The 10,877-nt window shown below is 38.5% G+C and overlaps 1 pseudogene; it reads left to right on the forward strand.

The window, feature by feature from the left end:
- The first annotated feature begins 9,866 nt into the window (after positions 1-9,866).
- LOC119524321 lies at positions 9,867-10,290 on the forward strand (annotated as a pseudogene).
- The last annotated feature ends 587 nt before the right edge of the window (positions 10,291-10,877 follow it).

A 10,877-nucleotide genomic window follows, 5' to 3' on the forward strand; every position in this document is an offset into this window, starting at 1 on the left:
TATTCACACTTAGGCACCAGCAATTTTACTCCCCACTGCTTTGCAATCCTAGTGCAAATATCAACAATGAAAAAGACAAATACCATCTTAGAATTATTATGAGAATAGTTTTTCCCCCATAAACAAGGTTTTATCAGAACACAGGCAGGCTCATTTGTAAATAAATGTCTATGTCTGCTTTTGTGCCACAACACTGGAGTTAAGTTGCATCAGAAACCATATGGCCCACAAAGCCAAAAATGTTTACTGCCTGGCCCAATACCGAAAAAAATTGTCAACCATGATCTATTTGATCATTTCAGTATGCAAGTACTGAATAAAGATGTCAAGATAACCTATAAAGTCCCTGCTAAGACAAAGGCATGCACTATTAGGCAGACAACCAGCAGCTAAACATTATCAGAAAAAAATCAACTATGAGAACAGTTTTGACTTCACGGAACCCTTAAAAGGGTCTCAAAGACTCCCACGGGTCTGGAGACCACTTTTCAAGAGCCACTGATGTAAAACTCTCAACAATATTTTTTACTCTTTAGGTAAGTTTAGACTCAGAATTTTATGTGTTTAGTGTTACAGATGAATTTAGCATTCTTTCATTCAGGAATTATATGTACACATACACTGGCAATAGAGGGCTAAACAAAATCACAGTCCTTGCCCTCATGGAATTTCTATTCTACTGGTTGAGACAAAACTGTAACCCCATAATCAGATAACTGTAAATGTATAACTGGTAGGTGCTATGAGAATTTTGGCAGAAGCAGTTTACTTCATTTATAGGTGGGAGGGTTAAGAAACAATGTTTCTGAGGGCACAATGTTTGCCTTAAGCCCTACTGATCCACAGGCATGGTGGTGGACAGTGTTCTAGGGACCAGCACGTGCAAAGGTCCTGAGGCAGGCGGGAGCTTGGCATGTTCAAGAAATGGGCAACAGCTCTGAAAGGGAGGGAGGGAGGATAGTGGGAGATAATGTCAGAGAGAAAAGTATGGGCCAGAACATGCAATGGCCTCTGTTAACATTTTGATCTTTATTCAGAGAACAAAGTGAGACCATAGAAGGGTTTCTAGAAGGGGTGGGTTAATCAGATTGGCAGTATTAAAAGATCGTCTGGGCAGCAGGGCTGAGAATCAATGGACTGGTTGATTGGGGGCTGGGCAGATGAAAGCAGGGGGATCATTTAGAAGGCTGTTGGAGTAGTTTTAGCAAGAGAGCAAAGACAGAAGAATTGTATTAGAGAGCTACCACGGGTAGAAAGTAATATGAATTCGATGGAGGGGTGGGCCTTGGTAGGGAAGAAAAGGGCTTAAGAGATGACACAGTGGTTTCTAGTTTGCCCAGCTTGACGGATGGTGGTGCCTTGGGGTAGCCATTTCCCACTTAACTCAGGCTATATGGGAACAAAAACTGGAAAAGAAAAAGGAGAAAAAAACACCAGCAACTAAGGCCAGGGACTGAGGGAAGGATCAGATTACTAGGAGAGGGATTTGAATTTATTAAATTAATTATAACAGTCCCTGCCTAAAAAGAAAATATTGCAAGGGATTATTTAGAGGTCCCTAAGAATATTAAGTTAAGTTTACCTTTATATACAGATTTTTAGCAGCAAAACAGTTTGTATGGTGATTGGTGTTCCTTATAGAAGACGATTTGTCAAGACATATTCAAAAAAGGAGAGAACTTTCAAGAATTCCAAAAGTAAGTTGATGGTCCAACACCCCAGGGCAGCCTGCCTTGGCTTTACACCCACTGTGTGCCAAGCTCTCTTAGATGTGTTCACAAGTAGGATCTCATTTAATATTTATGATAGCACAATGTGGTAAATATCATCATTGCTTTCATTTTACAGATGCAGAAATGGAACCTCAAAAATGTTGATGTTTGTTGAGGATCACACCACTTCCAAAAGTCAAAACCAGGATTCTAACACTATTCTTTATTAAAACAGCTGAGTGATATTTCTAATGCAGATGTTTCTAGGTTTTAGGAGGTTATGGACACCTTTGAGATTGTACTGAAATTTATCAACCTTCTCTCTAAAAAAGTTCACATCTACACATGCACAATTTTACATCCCATTTCTAGCAATCTTCAGATCTCTGGAAACCCATCAAGAGATTGCCCAGAACCAACTGAAACCCAGAGTTAACAAGGCCTATTTTAAGGTCTTTTTTAAAGCTATCTCTGGTGGTGTTTTTAAATCTAGTCAATAAACGATTTTATCAACAATCATATAAAAAATCAACAATCTTAGTTATCCAAATTAAAAACTGGTTACTCTCCATAGTATTACCACATAACCAGCAATTCTACTCTTAGGAATATACCCAAGAGAAGTGAAAACAGGTGTTCAAAGAAAGACTTATACATGAATGTACACAGCAGCATTATTTATAATAGCTGAAAAGTGGAAACAACCTAAATGTCCATTAATGGGTAATGGATAAACAAAACGTAATCTATCTATTCATTCAATGAAATATCATTCAGACGTAAAAAGAAATGAAGTACAGAAAGCTGCTACAACATGGATGAACCTTGGAAACAGTATATAAAGTGAAAGAAGTCAGTCATAAAAGGACACATATGGTATGTTTCCACTTATAGGCAAATACATTGAGACAGAAAGTTGAGGGGTGGTTGCCAGGGGCTGGGGGGAGGGCACAAAGGAAACTGACTGCTAATGCACATGGGGTTTCTTTTTTTGGGGGGTGAGGAAAATGTTCTGGAACTAGATAGTGGTGATGGTCACACAATATGGTGAATGTATTCAAAGCCACTGAATTGAATACTTTCAAATGGTTAAAACGGTGAATTTTATGTGATGACTTTTACCTCAATTAAAAAAAAAATGCTTTCCCAGCTATGCCTTCCCAGCTATGCCTTCTTTGTTCTGTATACCTTCCTTTGCCTGGGCTATTTAGAAGGAGTTGGCATTCTTTAGTCTGTCCCCAGGTGTGGTCTCTCTAGTGGGCTGATATGTACCTACAAGCTGAATCCTGGCAGCCTTCTCCAGAGGTGTCCATTTGGGGCAGGCAAAGTGTATGACCATCTCTATGCAAAAAGATTCCATGTGCTTGCCCTCCTGTCCACGTTTTATTTGCATTAAAAGACATCAATATTATGGAGACAGTATGCATGATCTGCAACGGGTGGAGGTGGCCTAAGGGTAGATCGACTGAGGAACAGAATGGTGAACTGTTGTGTGTGCATGCAATGGAATACTGAACAACTGCAAGAAGGAGTGAAGCTGTGAGACACCCAACGAGGTGAATGGATCCTGTAGACAGCATTTTGAGTGAACTATGCCAGAAACAAAGGCAAACACTATAATACCTCACCAATATGGACAAACTACAATGTGTAAATTTAGAACTGAACCTTAAAGCACAGCTTATCAGGGGAATGCTTATTGTAACAGTCCCTAGATTGTAAGCTCTTGCAGCAGTCACATTTATTCCTGAATTTTAATGGCTATTGCCAGATTCCAAGATGCTGATCGCTTTGTGTATAACCTGATCAATCCCTGGGACTTTGGGTATCTGTGTGACACCTGAAACTCAGAGCTAGAACTTGGCAGATATGAATGTCAGTATTAGCACATAAAGCAACTGTTAAAAAAGCTGAAAAAGAGTCCAGACTTCAACTAGAGATATGAATGAAGCAGATGTGGTTAGGACTAGAGCAAATTGGGCCAAAGGGTAAAGGACAATACTGACTGTGTTTTAAAACTTCAAATTCCATGCAAGACCATGGGAAGAGACGTTTAGTTGGTGCAAGATCTATATTTCCTAAACAATTTTACTCGTACAGTCTGTTCAAATACCTTAACTACATGGAATTTTTAATAGGAACTGAGACCTGGTAGGTTTGCATAGGTTAGTATGAAATAGCAACACATCCCAAAGTAATTTGGACAGAGAATAAAAGTATATGTGCAGGCCCCCCCTGAGGAGCTGGGGGAAAATGCAGAGGTGTTGGGCTTTCTCACCTGGATTATTGCTGATGTTCTCACAAACATTGAGGACTGGCGGTCTGATGTGCTGAGCCCTCTATCATGGGGCTTGCCCTTATGAAGCTCGTTAGCGCAAAGGAGAGGCTAAACCTGCTTATAATTGTGCCTAAGAGTCTCCCCCTGAGAACCTCTTTGTTGCTCAGATGTGGCCCTCTCTTTCAAGCTAAGCCAACTCAGCAGGTGAACTCACTGCCCCACCACCACCACCATGTGGGACCTGACTCCCAGGGGTGTAAATCTTCCTGGCAACGCAGGCTATGACTCCCAGGGATGAACTGGGACCTGATATCATGGGATTGAGAACATCTTCTTGACCAAAAGAGGGATGTGAAATGAAATGAAACAAAGTTTCAGTGACTGGGAGATTCCAAATGGAGTTGAGAAGTCACTCTGGTGGGCATTCTTATGTATTATATAGATAACCCTTTTTAGGTTTTAATGCATTGTAATAGATAGAAGTAAATTCCTGAAACTATCAAACTGCAACCCAATAGCCTTGACTCTTGAAGATGATTGTATAGCAATGTAGCTTACAAGGGGTGACAGTGTGATTATGAAAGCCTTGTGGATCGCACTCCCTTTATCCAGTGTATGGATGAATGGGCAGAAGAATGGGGACAAAAAACTAAATGAAAAATTGGGTGGGAGGAGGAGGATGATTTGGGTGTTTTTACTTTAATTTTTTTTTTTTTACAATGACAAATTTTAAATTTTATTTTATGAAAATTTTATCTTGTTACATGTTTTTATAAAAATGAAACAATTTCCAATTCCAGTATTCAATGTTCATCTGGTAGCCACTGTAAAGAATCAGTATCAACTTTAAGCATTTCTAGCTAGACCTATGTATTTACAATTTTAAGAGTAATATGAACTACTTAACATTGAAAATACTCCTCAACCATCATGTGCAACAGTTGAGAATACTTTGCTAAGTCATGAATTCTTCCAGAATCATAACTGAAACAGGAAGAGAAGAAAAGAATATGTTGTTGTGCTCCTAAAAGTAAGGATTTGATAATTTTATTAATTTGCCTTTTCTTTTATCTAAGCACATCTCTGCCAAAACGTCCCTGTTTTTTAAAGCAGTGCTCATCTCCACTGTTCGCAGTGCCACAGCCCATGCACCAGGAAGGCATTTGGACTTAGTGATCTTTGTCTGGAAGACACAGGACAAGAGATGTGGAGAAATGTTAGTCGTGGAAGAGGATGTTTAGGGTTATGTGCTACACAGAGCCAGGACTGAGCTCTGGTTCCTGAGAGGCCAACACACCTGTGTGTGTATTTGATTATAACAGCTTTATTGAGATATAATTCACATACTGCACAATTCACCCATTTAAAGCATATAGCTCAGTAGTTTTTAGTATATGCACAGAGTTGTGCAACCATCACCACTAATTCCAGAACATTTTCATCACCCTGAAAACGAAACTCCATACCCGTCAGCAGTCACTCCCCAGCCTCTGGCAATCACTAATCTACTTTCTGTTTCTGTGGATTTGCCCATTCTGGACATCTCATATAAATGGAGTCATATGCAGCCTTTTGTATCTGACTTCTTTCATTTAGTGCAATGTTCAACCATGTTGTAGCATGTATCAGGACTTCATTCTTTTTTATGGCTGAATAATGTTCCATTGCTTGGGTATACTACATGTTATTTATCTGTTCATCAGCTGATGGACAGTTTCCACTTGTTGGCAATTATGAGAAACGATGCTATGAACATTTGTGTACAAGTTTTTGTACAAATGTTTTCAGTTATCTTGGGTATATACCTAGACGGGGAATTGCTGGGTCATGTGTTCTTTCCTTGTTTTTTTTTTTTTTTTTAACTTTTTTTTTTTTAAATCAACTGTATGAAAAATAAAAAAAATAAAAAAAATAATTAAAAAAAACATACAATAAAAGAACATTTCAAAGAGACCATAACAAGGGAGTAAGAAAAAGACAACTAACCTAAGATAACTGCTTTACTTCCAACATGTTCCTACTCTACCCCAAGAAAGTTACCTAATATAGCAACATTTCTGTGAACTTGTTCGTACTATACCCATCAGAAATTAACAGACCATAGTCATTCCTGGCATTCCCAGAACGTTAAATAGCTTATCTGTTATTCTCGGATTATTGTTCCCCCTTCCTTAATTGCTCTCTATTGCTAGTTCCCCTACATTCTACATTATAAACCATTTGTTTTACATTTTTCAAAGCTCACATTAGTGGTAGCATATAATATTTCTCTTTTTGTGCCTGGCTTATTTCGCTCAGCATTATGTCTTCAAGGTTCATCCATGTTGTCATATGTTTCACGAGATCGTTCCTTCTTACTGCCGCGTAGTATTCCATCGTGTGTATATACCACATTTTATTTATCCACTCATCTGTTGAAGGACATTTGGGTTGTTTCCATCTCTTGGCAATTGTGAATAATGCTGCTATGAACATTGGCGTGCAGATATCTGTTCGTGTCACTGCTTTCCGATCTTCCAGGTATATACCGAGAAGTGCAATCACTGGATCGAATGGTAACTCTATATCTAGTTTTCTAAGGAGCTGCCAGACTGACTTCCAGAGTGGCTGAACCATTATACAGTCCCACCAACAATGAATAAGAGTTCCAATTTCTCCACATCCCCTCCAGCATTTGTAGTTTCCTGTTTGTTTAATGGCAGCCACTCTAATTGGTGTTAGATGGTATCTCATTGTGGTCTTAATTTGCATCTCTCTAATAGCTAGTGAAGCTGAACATTTTTTCATGTGTTTCTTGGCCATTTGTATTTCCTCTTCAGAGAACTGTCTTTTCATATCTTTTGCCCATTTTATAATTGGGCTGTCTGTACTATTGTCATTGAGTTGTAGGATTTCTTTATAAATGCAAGATATCAGTCTTTTGTCAGATACATGGTTTCCAAAAATTTTTTCCCATTGAGTTGGCTGCCTCTTTACCTTTCTGAGAAATTCCTTTGAGGTGCAGAAACTTCTAATCTTGAGGAGTTCCCATTTATCTATTTTCTCTTTTGTTGCTTGTGCTTTGGGTGTAAAGTCTAGGAAGTGGCCGCCTAATACAAGGTCTTGAAGATGTTTTCCTAAATTATCTTCTAGGAGTTTTATGGTACTTTCTTTTATATTGAGATCTTTGGTCCATTTTGAGTTAATTTTTGTGTAGGGGGTGAGGTAGGGGTCCTCTTTCATTCTTTTGGATATGGATATCCAACTCTCCCAGCCCCATTTGTTGAAAAGACCATTATGACCCAGTTCAGTGACTTTGGGGGCCTTATCAAAGATCGGTTGGCCATAGATCTGGGGGTCTATCTCTGAATTCTCAATTCGATTCCATTGATCTATATGTCTATCTTTGTGCCAGTACCATGCTCTTTTGACAACTGTGGCTTTATAATAAGCTTCAAAGTCAGGGAGTGTAAGTCCTCCCACTTCGTTTTTCTTTTTTAGAGTGCCTTTAGCAATTCGAGGCATCTTCCCTTTCCAAATAAATTTGATAACTAGCTTTTCCAAGTCTGCAAAGTAGGTTGTTGGAATTTTGATTGGGATTGCATTGAATCTGTAGATGAGTTTGGGTAGAATTGACATCTTAATGACATTTAGCCTTCCTATCCATGAACATGGAATATTTTTCCATCTTTTAAGGTCCCCTTCTATTTTTTTTAATAGAGTTATGTAGTTTTCTTTGTATAGGTCTTTTACGTCTTTGGTTAAGTTTATTCCTAGGTACTTGATTTTTTTAGTTGCTATTGAAAATGGTATCTTTTTCTTGAATGTCTCTTCAGTTTGTTCATTTCTAGCATATAGAAACATTACTGACTTATGTGCATTAATCTTGTATCCTGCTACTTTTCTAAATTTATTTATTAGCTCTAGTAGCTGTATCATCGATTTCTCAGGGTTTTCCTACTTTAATTTTTTATTCTTATTTTTACTTTTTCTGGTACAAGGAAAATGTTCAAAAATAGATTGGAGTGATGAAAGCACAACTATATGATGGTACTGTGAACAACTGATTGTACACTTTGGATGATTGTATGGTATGTGAATATATCTCAATAAAATTAAATTTTAAAAGACTTCAATAGATGGACTTTTTAAGCCTTTAAACCTGAAACATCATTCTGGTTCTCCATTGGGAAGGGGGTGATTGTGCTCCCAGGAGACATGTGTCAATGTCTGGAGACAATTTGGTTGTCACAATTTGGGGGGGGGGGTGCTACTGGCATCTAGCAGGTGGAAGCTAGAGATATTGCTAAACCTCCTACAATGCACAGGACAGACCCCACAACAAAGAATGATCCAGCCCCAAATGTCAACAGCTCCAAGGTTGAGAAACCCAGGAGTACAATAGCATTGGCAACTTATGATGTAATTGAAAATGCCAATAACTATGTGGACAGTCTCCTCGAGATTGTTCCCGTTCTCTTGATCTCTGCCACATGTGACGGCCAAATGCTGAAACAGCCCCAAAGGTGAGGCAGGGTGGGTACTGAGACTCTCCAGAGAAATCAAGGGCCTCAGTCTTGCAGCTTATTGATCCCACCAAGACTGTAGCCCATAGGCCCTGGGACATGCACCGATCTCGGAGCTCTGAAATGCAAGCTGATCCCTCAGGGTCCAGCACTGTGGTCCACACTTGCTGGTCTGCCTGTCAGAGATCAGCAGGGAAAGAGTTAAAATGTGATTCGCAGCATAAGAACATGCCCTGTAAAGGAAGGAACTGATTCATATCATTGTTCTGGATTCGGGCTAATAATTTCATCACCAGTGGTTTCTCTCATAACCAGGTTTATTCATTAATTTTTGCTAGCATATTTATATACGGTTTGCCCTTTTATCTTGTATTTATCTTGCAACCAAGCAAGGGTGATGCTGGCTGTAGAGACATATTTCATTTTCTGTAATAATACTCACATATTGGTAAAACAAATGCTTTTAAAAATGGGCATGAACTGATTCAGAAATTGGATCCTCCATTGTAAAAACCTTGTTACAGTCTTTCCAGAAGAAAGCAAACACATGTTACATAAAACAGCAACAGATTTGTAAAGATTCTCCTTATTATCCTGCAGAGAGATTCCATGTTCAAAACACCCTTAACTATACTTACACTAACTTAGAAAACACCTCAGGCCAAACCTTGAGTAATTATCTGAGCAGTTTACTTGCTGGAAGATTCACTTCCTATAAATTATGCTCAGCCTCTCCCTGGGAAAAATGTTGCTGTTAGGAGATGTCACGTTGAACACATTGTTTGACAATCTGGTGGTCACACGGGGGAAGGGTTCATTATAGTTCCTCAGTAATGAGTTTCCCAAATGCCATTTGAAGCTGCCCCTAAAGCAGTAAGTTTTCCAGTGGTGGCCATACATAATGATTGGAAAAATATGTTAAAGGACAGGGGGCACTTGCTTCTCCAGAGTCACTTACACCAAAGTTTCCATGAAATGAAATTCTCATCTTTCTTCATCCAGGGGTCAAGGCAACCCTTTCTAATAACACTGCACACTTTGGAGAGGCCATGGAGGCACAAACTTCATATGCTGGTGATTGGAAGACTATTGCTTAAATAGCAAGCCATGTAGTTAGAAGAAATTAACAAATACATGTGACAATGGGTATGGACACCAGGCTCTGCCCCGAAATAGTTGCATGGAAACCTCTGTTTCAAACCATCCTGAGCTAGGAAGAACGTGTGAGGCCCAACCATGTGGTTCTCTTGGAAAATGCTTGCCTCACGGTCTTGACCAAAGACATGGCATTCAGACAGAGGGGCTCAGACATTGTCTTAGAATCACATCCTTTTGAACGGGGCTGAGAGGCGGTGCACACAGCAGCTGAAGATGAATGCTAGAGGACTTGGATCTCAGCTAAAGGACAGTATTCCAGTTACTGAACTTTCAGCAAATGGCTGTTTTGAAAGTCAAGATCTTCTTCAGAAAGGATTTCCTTGTGTGAAAAAATGGCACTTTTGCCCAGTCATCATCTTGAATTAGAAAAGAATTTCCAGCTCAACCAAGATAAAATGAATTTTTCCACACTGAGAAACATCCAGGGTCTGTCTGCACCACTAAAATTACAGATAGAATTCAAGGTGGTGCAGCAGGCTCAGCGGCTTCCATTTCTTCAGAGCTCAAATTTTTCATGGAAATTTTGAGGGGTAGTGATGAGACTATTGGATTTGAAGATATTCTTAATGATCCATCACAAAATGAAGTAAAGGGAGAACCATACTTGATGGTTAAATTTAAACTTGGTTTACTGTAACACAGTTGTGCTGTTAATGAAAACAGTGACTGCAACTTGTTTATAGTTGTCTTTCTACTATAATTTGATGTACACAATATTAAAAGTACTGACACATGAGAATTTTTGCCTAAATAGTATCAGTGATCATTTGAAATTATTTGGTTCTTTGGTTTATGGCTATGTGACAATTGAAAACAATAAAGGGAGATGAGTTTAAAGCTAGTATATATTAAAACAGTGGCCTTCTAAGTCTTTAAAAAAATCATTGCTAATGAATATTATAAATCTGCCTGCAGGTTCCAATTAAACCCATTTTCTAAGTATTCCATAAATTTAATTTTGAATAGTTATTATCAATATTTGAATGTGCAGCCTTTATAGTAGCATCTTTCAGAATAAATATTTGTAATTGATCTCACTGGCAACTTCAAATTAAGAACAAAATAAGAGGTTTATACTTTATCCTGTTTCAGTATCAGCCATTAATACTCATAAGAATATTTGCTTTATTGATACTATTTTAAATTACAACCATTCTTTGATTCATTCAAGTTGAAAACTATAAGTTCAGAGGTTTTGATTTTGGTCTTGTCTTTAAAGTGAAA

This window comes from Choloepus didactylus, chromosome Y (assembly GCF_015220235.1).
Source record: "Choloepus didactylus isolate mChoDid1 chromosome Y, mChoDid1.pri, whole genome shotgun sequence".
NCBI classification, from domain to species: domain Eukaryota; kingdom Metazoa; phylum Chordata; class Mammalia; order Pilosa; family Megalonychidae; genus Choloepus; species Choloepus didactylus.